At 35.2% G+C, this 12,228-nt stretch overlaps 1 non-coding gene across 1 annotated transcript; it reads left to right on the forward strand.

Annotated features, from left to right (window-relative positions):
- Positions 1-8,538: 8,538 nt before the first annotated feature.
- On the forward strand, positions 8,539-8,611 carry TRNAA-AGC (transfer RNA alanine (anticodon AGC)). Its single transcript has one exon. It is a non-coding gene; the product is annotated as a tRNA-Ala (tRNA).
- Positions 8,612-12,228: the final 3,617 nt, after the last annotated feature.

Consider the following 12,228-nt stretch of genomic DNA (forward strand, 5'->3'; position numbering starts at 1 on the left):
GAGTTGAAACTTCTTACCATGACGAATATGATGCATCATTATTGCTGGAGGTTATATGCATGTGGTTGTATGGGTAGCCTTGGAGGCAAACTTAGTAAGTATTGAATATTGAATTCAATTGTGTGTAATATACAAAACTACACACAAATGCAACATAACTATCACAAAAGCCACAAATTTGCTCTCCATTTTTTCTAAAAAATGTTCTCCTTTTTGTTGTATATTGAATTGGATTCAAATTAGAACACAAAAGCAATCCAAAAGCACTAAACAATATTATTGTGTTTGTTGTTGTTTTTCTTCTTGTTCTTTGTTCTATCTAGCAATAGAAAAAGAACTATATCTTTTCTATTTTATGGTGTGGACAACTTAGAGGAATTCTACTCTGAATTCTCAAGTGAACAGAGCAGGAGAACATATAGGAAATAATGCACGTTGCAGTGTTTCTTAAGAAACAAAAGGTAATGTTTGATAATATGTTTCTGTACATTTTGTTTCATTCTCTAGCCACATGTCTAGCATGTTTATATGGTTATTATTAAGCTTTTGACAAACACCAAACGCCCAAAAATTTTAAATGGAAGACCCATTTGAACCGGTTTTAAATATTTTATTTCATACTTCCATCGCATTCTCGGGCCATACCGATTCTATCAATAGCACCTTTCAATTAATTGTATTAATTTATTAGGTTTCGTTTAATTAATTGATTGAATCAATTAATTAGAGTTTAGGCTTAGATTTATTAATTGGATTAAATGAATCTTTGGACTTAGTTGGGTTAAAATTAATTTAAATTTTCTAATGGACTTTAGTTGGGCCTAATTTAATTTGATGAAATCATGCTTCATGCGTACTTGAAGTCCAAACCCCTTTGAGACAGGTTGAAACTCCACACCATAAGGAAGATAATGGAATGGTTAATTCATCATGGTTGAAGGTTTAGCATGTGTGTGTATAGGTTGCCTTTGAAGGCAAACTTGGTACTTATTGACTTTTGAATTTAATTGTATGTAATATACAAAACTACACATCTATCATACATAACCAACTAATGAGCCACAGAATTTGCTGAGTTTCTCTCTCAAAAACATTCTCCTTTTTGTTCTATATTGAATTGGATTCAAATTATAACATAAAACAATCCAAAAGCACTAAACAACAGTGTTAGTTTGGAGTTGTTTTTCTTCTTGTTCTTTATTCTACCTAGCAATAGAAAAAGAACTATATATATTCCTTAGTGTGGTATGGACAATTTAGAGGGTTTCTACTTTGGATCATAAAGTGGATGGTAGAGGAGCAAAAAGGGAAACAACGCACTTCGCTGCTCATCTACAGAAACAAAAGGTAATGTTACATGTTTTATTTTTATGCTTTTGTTTCATCCTTTATACTTTTGACTAACACCAAACACCCAGGTTTCAAAGAGAAAACCCCTTCGAATCGTTTTAATGAATTTTTTCATTTATGCTTTTGTCATGTTCCCGGGCCATACTGATTCTTTCAGTGGTATCAGAGCTCGGTTCGATGTTGTGGCTTTAGGATTAGCATGTTATTGTATGTTGAGCATGAACAACATGTTTAATTTGCTTTCGAAAGCATGTTTTATGGCTTTAAAGCATGGTTGTATGTTTAGAAAATATGTATTAATTTTGATTTTAATTTATAGATATCTATGCAGTTTTTGAAAATTGATTTTCTGTAAATGCATGATTTTATTTCAATTTTTAATTGCAGAAATTAAAAAAATATATAAATTGAAAAACAAAACAGTACGGCCGTTGCTGCCCTGCCGGCCGGTGCCTGCATGCCTCTTTATTAAATTCCATCTTTCATTTTTAACCTTGAAATTATAAGGCTTGCTTTCTCCCTCTTTTTGTATTCCCCCCAACTTTTGATTAAGATTTTCAATTTCAGTTGAAATGAGTGTAATTAGTAATGTGAGGTTTCATTTATTTTGAATAAATGTAAGCTTCCAGGGAGATGAAGGCCTAGGCCCATTGGACGGGCTCACGACAGAAGAAGAACAAAGAGAAAGGCCAAATAGAATGATAATGGGTTATTCTTTTCTAATAGTTAGGCCACACCTTAGATTGACCATAGACTCACTACGAGCTCAATGGGTCACTAATTATTGGGCTTGTTATCATCCAATAGGGGTGTGCTAGGTTTGTTTCTGTATGTGGTGTATGTTTTAATATTTAGAGTATGATGTGTTCGGAATGTATTTGTTTATACTGAATGATTAAAACTAATGAATGCAAAATCTTATAATGATGAGGTCTCGGTTGCAACAAACTTAACTCTCACTGAGATGTCCAAGTCAAATATTAGGCCCAAAATGGACTAAAATTCAAATGGTTTGATTAAATCCAAGCCTTCCATCCACAACAATATGGTGTGGATGCTACTTTCACCCATTCGTGGTCTCATGAGTCGTGGCACATTTAGAATTAAAGAAAGCTACAATATTGTTGTGAACCAATGGAATATACAACTGTTTCCCTATCTCACGAGTCGGGGGGGCGGCAGTTGAGATATTCATTTGGTTGATGGGTCGGACCTAACGCTGAGTAGGGTGATTCACTTGGAGTCGGTGATTCATTTGGTTAATTAATTTGATTAAATTTAACAGAACAAACTATAATGATTGTCTGCGAAATCTTAGGATTGTCCTAGATTTTGAGACAGACCTATGTTCTGGATATATCTCTTCGTTAGGCCTTGCCGGAAGGGTCCACATGTGAAGAACGTTTGACGTTCGAAAAGTGGCACGAGGAAAATCCAAAGGTTCCCAGTATCGTACTCGTATGAATGACTAATGACATCTAGAAACAGTACGATAAGCATGATGATGTCCAATCAATAATCCTCCGCATGAGCCAGGTATATGTAGTTCCGGACCGACATACTAGATATACTGTGACAAAAGCATTTTTCGGTGCTAAGATGATTGAAGGATCTTCTGTATAGGAGCATGGGGTTAAGATGTTATCCCTCTTAGAAAAACTCAAGGACCTCAAGGCTAACCCTGAAAAAAGGGATGCACAGTCACGTGATCCTTCAGCCTCTTCCTCCCTCCTTTGACTCGTTTATCGTGAACTCTAAAATAAATATGCTTGAAAAAGACCTTCATGAGTTGATAAACATGTTGGTCTAATATGAGGCAACGATTGTAAAGTCTGTGCCGTTGGTATTGGTACAAGAGGCTTCGACCTCAGAAGCGAAAGACAAAGGGGCCAGATGCTGGTAGAGAAAGAAGGGTGAGACAGAATCAGCTACTGCAAGCGGTTAGAGCGTTCCTGTTGCCCAGCTGGGTATGGGAAAATGGAAGAGGAAGGCGGTTCTACAGTTATAGATTCCAAATGATGTTTACATTAATTTCCATAAAAAATGGAAGAATGAGTGTCCCAAATTCCTCTATAATCAAGGTATAATTTGTTATTGAGCCTTAACATGACTTCTACTACACTTCTTGGGTATTGAATACCAACTGTAAAGCTTACATTTGCAAATAGATTACAGATGGTGAAAAGGAGTAGAGGGTTGAGACAAACGGTCCTGAAGCTTAGCAATGGCAGGGTTGTTGCTACTGTGGTTAAAGGACTAGATTGACTTAGCTATTAGTGACCATGTTAGGATAAAATTTATTGGATATAATTATGTAATCTAGCATGATCAAATTATGTTTTTCCATTGTCGGACAATTAGGATTACATGATTTTGATTAATGATGGTTATTTCATTTGACAAAGAACGGTTATTCTTGTCTGCTAGGTTGTTTACGTATTTATTTAAGCACTATCTCGTAATTGGATTATGAGCGCTGAAAACAAATGGTAAAATGGATAATCAAGATGAAATTACAGAGCAGGCATGCGAAGGTAGGTCACACTTCTCTAGTTAGGTTAAGGAAATTGGTCAATTCAACGAGTCTAGAAATAGACAAGTTGAATCTATAAGCTTGCAAGTTCTTCCTGAGCAAGATGAGGACCGAGAATCACTTTGTAGGAAAAAGTGTTCTTGCCAAAGGTACATTGGATTGGATACAAATAGACATCTATGAGTCATCGAATACACAGAGCCAGAAGGGGGTTCACAAGTCTGGAAACCTTTGGAAGGTTCAAGAATTAGACTTGAAGTGGAGAGCCAAACTGGTTGCAAATTAAATCATTCGATTGGATCAAGGTAATATGTATTTAGTTGGGGTTCTTGAAGTATCTGACGAGAATGGAATTCTCACTCAGTGGAGTTCTTCTTTTAAGTGCCACAATTGAACGGTGACCTTAATAATGGCGGGATACAACCTTGTTAGATTTCGTTCGATTGTTTTTTCACTGAACTACCTTAGCCCATGTGGCATGACAAACCTGTTTCCACAACATACTTTAGTACATGGGATGGTCCTACATACATTAAAGGATTAGTGGAAGGGAAACTAGGTTTGTACATATTTATTTGTTATCCTAAGGAAAATTAGATTTTATTGGATAACATATGTGGGAGTAGCTCCTTGAGGAATCAAGTGGAGAGACACCTCAGTCAAATATATCAAACATCATTTGTAATCGAATTCTTCCACTAACACACTATATTCCAGCCTCCTGAGGGATGACTATATCACCTTAAATAGGTATAAGTTTCTAAGTCTTACCAGTCAATTGGATTATGATCCAAAGACATAAGGAGAAGCGATGTAGGACATCGGTTTGGATGTATGGCTTAGAGCCATGAGATTCGACATGGAGTATAAACTAGGTTTGAAACTTCTTGTATCTGGAATATTTATTTAGACAAGGTCATACAAGGTATAACTCAGGTCGCGAATGAATTGGAAGGTCATTGGGAGATTAGTTGTGTTCCTAGTGTTTTAGGTGTGAACATCTTACTCATTTGGAATATTGTGAACATGTTGCGAAACGCTGAAGCACTAACATTATTCACGCAATTCTCCATAAAAGAATTGGATTTCCTCCCTTATCATACGGCTAAGATTTCCAAGACTCAATTTTCGTGGACTGATGAGGAGCTTAGAAAGAAGTTTGACATCCGCTATAGTTTTTTGTCGTCGACAACATGGGTATATGGTCCGATGTACTAGGCCGAATATTATGTGTGCTTGTGAGCAAAACAAAAGATATCGGGAGTCTATCGAGAAGGCACTGCATAGCAGTCAATATTACTCTTTAGTACCTGAATAAGAATTGAAGAAGTGTTTTTTATGCAAGCCAACGGAGAGTTGATTCTGGAAAGCTAAAGCGATACTTGCTTCCAATTATATGTCAATGGTGACTAGTCTCAATTTGAATGTACATTCAGACTTAATGTTGATGTGGTCGCTTGGAATGATTTCAAGCGGCATGTCACATTGGTTTTCACCATGGAAGTCAAATGTATTGTGACTTTAATAGTTGCTCAGGAAGTGATTTGGATGAAAATCCACATCCAATGGTTGAATTGGAGCCTAGCATGGTCAAGCCAGTAGTTACATGGTAGATATCCACTAGGCTATGGCACAAGCAAAAGCGTTGAGATCTCATCACAGATCCAGGAAATATTCTTAGATGCCATCATCAGTTTGGAACGATGGAAGGAAGAGGTGACGTGCGGTTAGACTGCGTCATTTCAGCAAAAAACTGGTAGATCCAGGAGACCAAGCAGGTATTGCAGATTGCTCACTTAGATAGGTCTGAGAGATATGGGTGATTAGCTTTTTTAAGTCAAGGGGGAGATTGTTAGAATTGGTGGCCAGAAAGCCAATTGAATTGACGATTTTGAGAACCATTATAAGCCTCGTCTAGTGTAGTTAGATTATGTATTGAAAATGGTGGACTTCAAGATAGAATCTGTCCCCTATCAGTATATAATGGATATATCTCCTGTGCACTCTAAGATGGTTTAGACTCTCTAAGTCTATGGTCATAGCAATTGATCGAATAGAAATGGTTTCCCTTGTAGATCAACAGAGTAAACACATCTCAAATATTCAACATAGTTGTCTAGTCTAGGATGTGAACCGACGGCCAATTCCATGCCCTAGACTAAGGCCGGAAGATGGTCTAGGAAGGATCGTACCTGTATGGCTCTTGAGTCTAAATGTTCACGCCAACATTCACCTAGTCTCTAGTGCCATGAACCGTTACTAGACGACCACCCATGGTGATGGGCATTTTTAATTAATGGTTAATTGAAAATAATTAAATAATTTATATTTAATTAATTATTTGTGTTGGACACAATGTCCAAGTCTAGCTGAGAGTGAACCTAAAGAGTCATACATAAATCACTATAGAATTGATGGAATTAATTTGAAATTAATTCGAGAAGAAATGAATTAATTTAATTGGATTAAATTAATTCAATGAGAATATATAAATGAATGGATCATTTATTTAATAATTCATTTTATGGATGGCTCAAGAATTAATTAATTGGATTAGTTAATTTTGGGTTTAACACCTTTAAATTATTTGAATTAATTTATTAGGTTTCGCTTAATTAATTGATTAGATCAATTGATTAGAGTTTTGGCTTAGATTTATTTAATTAGATTAAATGAATCATTGGACTTAGTTGGGCTAAAATTAATTTAATTAATTATTTTCTAATGAACTCTGGTTGGACTGAATTTAATTTGATTAAATAAAGTCTGGTTCGTACTTGAAGTCCGAGGCATTTAAGGGAGGTTGGAGCAAGTTAAAAAGGAGTTGAAACTCCTCACCATGAGGAAGATAATGGAGTAGTTATTTAATCATGGTTGAAGGTTATATGCATGTGTTTGTATAGATTGTCTTGGGGGCAAACTTGGTAGTTATTGAATTTTGAATTCAATGTATGTAATATACAAAACTACACATATATCCAACACAACCAACTAATGAGCCGCGAAATTTGGTGAATTTCTTTCTAAAAATATTCTCCTTTTTCTTCTATATTGAATTAGAGTCAAGTTAGAACATAAAATAATTCAAAAGCACTAAATAATAATGTTAGTTTGGAGTTGTTTTCCATCTTGTTTTTTGTTCTATCTAGTAGTAGAAAAAGAACTATATCTATTCCATAGTATGGTGTGGACAAAATAGAGGATTTCTAATTTAGATCCTAAAGTGAATGAAAGAGGAACAAAAAGGGAAACAACGCATGTTTCTGCTCATCTCTAGATACAAAAGGGAAAGTTGCATGTTATATTTTTATGCTTTTGTTTCATCCTTTAGCCACATGTCTAGCATGCTTACATATTTATTATTATGCTCTTGACAGACACCAAACGCCCGAAAATTTCAAAGGGAACACCCCTGTGAACCGTTTTAATTAATTTTTTTATTTCACGCTTCCGCCGCGTTCCCAAGCTATACCGATTCTTTCAGATACAACACTAAAACTCCTCATCCATCACCATGAATTCGGCCGTACCCCTTCATCTCACCTAGGGTGAGATTTTCGATCTTGATTCCTTCTAGCAAAGGATTCAAGGTCTCCTTTTTTGGTGAGGTATCGATCATCATTGGAAGATTCTTACGTTGGAATCTCGGGTGAACATTAAATGACATTAATCGGTTGGAAACTCGAAATTTAAGAGGTAAATTTTGGTTTTTATTTTCGCTTCTACTTTTATTTTTTCTACCATAGCCTCGTATGATTATATTTTCTTGATGCATAATTTTTCATACTACATCGCATGCTCCAAAACTCCAAGGGTACACCCCTTTGGATTCGTCTGCTTTTTACGTTTCCAATTTTATTATTATGCATTTTATTTATCGCTTTTCCTAGTGCATTTTCGGCCGTACCACACGATCCATTCAGAAACACGGCATTGCAGTACTTAGTGCAAGTCTCCATAGGACCCTTGATACCACATTTTGAAGTCCTCGACTTGGAATGTTTCAAACCAACCTTCAGAAGTTAGTTTTATAACTGTCAAGCATTAAGGATTGATTGGATTGGCCCGGGAATGCGCGAGCGAAAGCGGTAACATAAAACGCATAATAATAAAAATTAAAGCGTAAAACAACGAGTCCAAGGAATGTACCCTTGGAGTTCTCGGACGTTCAATGTTGAATAAACATGAAATAATTATATAAAAGGTTCAAGGTAACAAGATAAAGAAAACAAAAAAAAAGGAACCAAGCGATGAAATTTTACCTCTGTCGGAACCCTGCTACTTTAAACGTTCAAGTGATGCTCCAACATAGGAACTCTCTAAATAACTTTGGGTCTTTATGCTCTAAGATGAGGTTGTAGAATTTTATTTCCAATGCTATTACAAAAAAAACACGAAAGCTTTTAGTTTTAGGTGGTACGCGGTACACCTAACCCTTCTGTTGTGTACAAATAAATCATTGTTGGTTTTATCATTTCACATCAATTCATTCAAACAAGCACATCTAAACTAGTTTGGTTTTAAACCATTTTTGTTTTTCTACTGACGAGAAAGCGAATAGCATGAAAGTAAAAGACAGAAATCTAAAGTAGAATTTCCTTCATTGAAAATCATTTACCTTTGATAGATGCAGATGGTGAAGAAGTACAGAGGTAGGGGATGTAGCTCAGATGGTAGAGCGCTCGCTTAGCATGCGAGAGGTATGGGGATCGATACCCCGCATCTCCAATTTCACTTGCTCACTTTCTACTTTTTATTTTTGATATGTATGAATGAAAAGAGCATAAGTATTCTGCTCGAAATGCCCTGTCTTGAATCCGGACAAAAAGGTGAATGAATTGCCGTCTTTAATATCCATCCAAAAGTCGACACAGTCCCCTCTTACAAATCAAAGAACTGGACTCCTTGGCAGTTGATGTTTATAGTCCATCAACGGGTATTTTGGTCTAATCAATTATATTGATGTTAACGTTATATTGATGTTAACGTTAGTCTAACATCGAGCCTGTTCTTTTAATCTCCATTAGATTTCTATCTAATTTTTGTAAACTGACCAAAATACCCGTTGATGTTTACTAATTGATGTTTATAGTCCATGCGCACGCGTGTAGCTTAATTTTTTGGAGATAGATGAATGTGGTTTGACGTCCAATTTAGTTGAATTGTCTCTTGATGTTTGATGGATGGGTGCATAACCAGCAGCAGGCCTGCAAAGTAGAAAATGAACTTTTATGCGCACGCACCCTAGCAGCAATATATTCTTTCTTACAAGCCTTCACTCATGATCATATAAAGAAGAAACAGATATTAAAATTAGCACGAACGACCGAGAAGAAAAAGATGATGATGATGCTTAATTAAGAACACACTGAATGATGATGCTTAATTAAAAACACCACATTCAGAGATTATTTGTGGTCATGGTTGTATGGATTTGGGGTGTGGAATTTGTGTATTCAAGAAAAAAGGGCTTTGACCTTGATTCCACTGAAAGAATCATATGGTTCGTGAACACGACAGAAGCATTAAATAAAAAAAACTATTAAAACGGTTCAAATGGGTGTTTCTTTGAAATTCCTGAACTTTTGGTGTTTGTCAAAAAGCATAATAATAAACATATAAACATGCTACACAAGTGGCTAGAGGATGAAATAAAAACCATGGAAACAAAATATGAAACTTTTTCTTTTTGTTTCTATAGTTGAGCAGCAACCTACGTTGTTCCCTTTACGTTCTCCTGTTCACTTTAAGATCCAAATTAGTTATCCTCTCATTTGTCCACACCACACTACGGAACAAATATAGTTCTTTTCTATTTCTAGATAGAACAAAGAATAAGAAGAAAAAAACTCCAAACTAACACTATTGTTTATTACTTTTGAAATGTTTTATGTTATAACTTGAATCGAATCCAATGTAGAACAAAAAGGAGAACATTGTTAAAGAGAAAAGAGCAAAATTCGTGGCTCATGTGTTGGTTGGGCATGATGTGTATAGTTTTGTATATTACATACAATTGATTTCAAAATTCAATAACTACCAAGTGTGCCTCCAAAGCAATCTATAAACACACATGCATATAACCTCCAACCATGATGAAATAACATTTTATTATGTTCATCATGGTGAGGAGTTTCAAATCCTTCTTAAAATGCTCTAATCTCCCTCAAATGGGCTTGGACTTCAAGGATGCACCGGGCTTAATTTAATCAAATTAAATTAAGTCCAACCAAAGTCCATTGAACGATAATTAATTAAATTATTTTTAGCCCAACTAAATCAAAAGATTCATTTTATCCAATTAAATAAATCTAAGCCCACAATCTAATTAATTAAGCCAACCTAATAAATTAATCCAATGAATTTAAAGGTGTTAAGCCAAAACTAATTAATCCAATTAATTAATTCTTGAGCCATCTATCAAATAAATGATTCAATCATTTATATATTCTCCTTGAATTGATTTAATCAAATTAAATTAATTTGTTTCTTTTCGTATTAATTCCACCAATTAACCATTAATAAAAAACGCCCCTCGCCATGGGTGACCGTCTAGCAACAGTCCATATCATTAGAGAGTAGGTGAATGTTGGTGTGAACATTTAGGCTCTCGACTTCCATACCGGTACAGTCCTTCCGTCGGCCATCTCCCGACCTTAATCTAGGGCATGCAGTTGGGCGTCGGTTCCCATCTTGGACTAGGCAACTATGCTGAATACTTGAGATGCGTTTACTTTATTGATCGACAAAGAAAACCACTTCCTATTCGACCTATCACTATAGGCCATAGACTTAGAGAGTCTAAAATATCTCAAAGCGCATAGGAGTTATATCCATCATATACTGATAGGGGACAGATTCTATCTTGAAATCTACCGTCCTCAATACTTAAACTGACTAAACTGTACAAAGCTTATAAAGACCACATCGAAGACAGAGTCATCTCTCGCCAAATCCAAGAAATAGTATGCGACTACCATGATTCCTCAAGTCCAAGGACTAATCCTATACTAATGGAGCCAAAAATTTCAAGTCACACCGATCAAGGCTCTCAAGCTTTCGTATGACGATTTCGGTGAGTAAGTTCAATCAGCTAATATTCACGCCAAATGTTCACGCCAACATTCACATAGTCTCTATGCTATGGACCGTTGCTAGACGGCCACCCATGGTGATTAGCGTTTTTGATTAATGGTTAATTAAAAAAATTAATTAAATTAAATTAAATTAATTATTTATGTTACACAATGCCCAAGTCTAGATGAGGATCACCCTAAAAAAAGCCACACACAAATAAATGATTGAATCATTTATTTGATAGATGGCTCAAGAATTAATTAATTGAATTAATTAGTTTTGGCTTAACACCTTTAAATTAATTAGATTAATTTCTTAGATTTGGATCAATTAATTAGAGTTTGGGTTTAAATTAATTTAATTGCATTAGATGAATCTATCGACTTTGTTGGGCTAAAATTAATTTAAGCAATTATTGGCCAATGGAATTTGGTTCGATTAATTTGATTACATTAAACCCAGTGCTTACTTGAAGTCCAAGCCTATTTGAGGGAGGTTGATACAAGTTAAGAAGGAGTTGAAACTCCTCACCATGATGAACAGATGGAATTATTTCATCTGGTTGAATGTTATATGCATGTGTGTGTATAGGTTGCCTTGGAGGCAAACTTGATAGTTATTTAATTTTGAATTCAATTGTATGTAATATACAAACTACGCACATATCCAACTTAATCTATCACATGAGCCATGAAATTTACTTCCATTTCTCTCTCAAAATATTCTTCTTTTCTTCTATATTGAATTTGATTCAAGTTAGAACTTAAAATAATCCGAAAGCACTAATCAATAGTGTTTGTTTGGATTTATTTTTCTTTCTTGTTCTTTGTTCTATCTAACAATAGAAAGGGAACTATATCTATTCCATAGTGTGGTGTGGACAAATTAGAGAGTTTCTAATTTGGATCCCAAAGTAAATGAAATAGGAACGAAAAGAGAAACAATACACATTGTTGGTCATATATAGAAACAGAAGGTAAAGTTTCAGTTGTATTTCCAGGCTTTTGTTTCATCCTCTAGCTACATGTCTAGCATACTTATTTATTTATTATTATGCTTTTGATAAACACAAAACGCTTGAAAATTTCAAAGGGAACACCCTGTTGAACTGTTTTAATTAGTTTTTCTTATTTCATGCTTCCATTGCGTTCTAGGCAACTAATTCTCTCATAAGGAAGATAAAAAAACTTCAGTTGCCTGAGAAGTACGGAATTTTGAGTTTGACCGGATAAGGAGAAGCGGTGTTGGACATCGATCTGGATGAATGA

The sequence above is a fragment of the Sesamum indicum genome, linkage group LG9, assembly GCF_026168435.1.
Source record: "Sesamum indicum cultivar Baizhima isolate 11 linkage group LG9, ASM2616843v1, whole genome shotgun sequence".
Lineage (NCBI taxonomy): Eukaryota > Viridiplantae > Streptophyta > Magnoliopsida > Lamiales > Pedaliaceae > Sesamum > Sesamum indicum.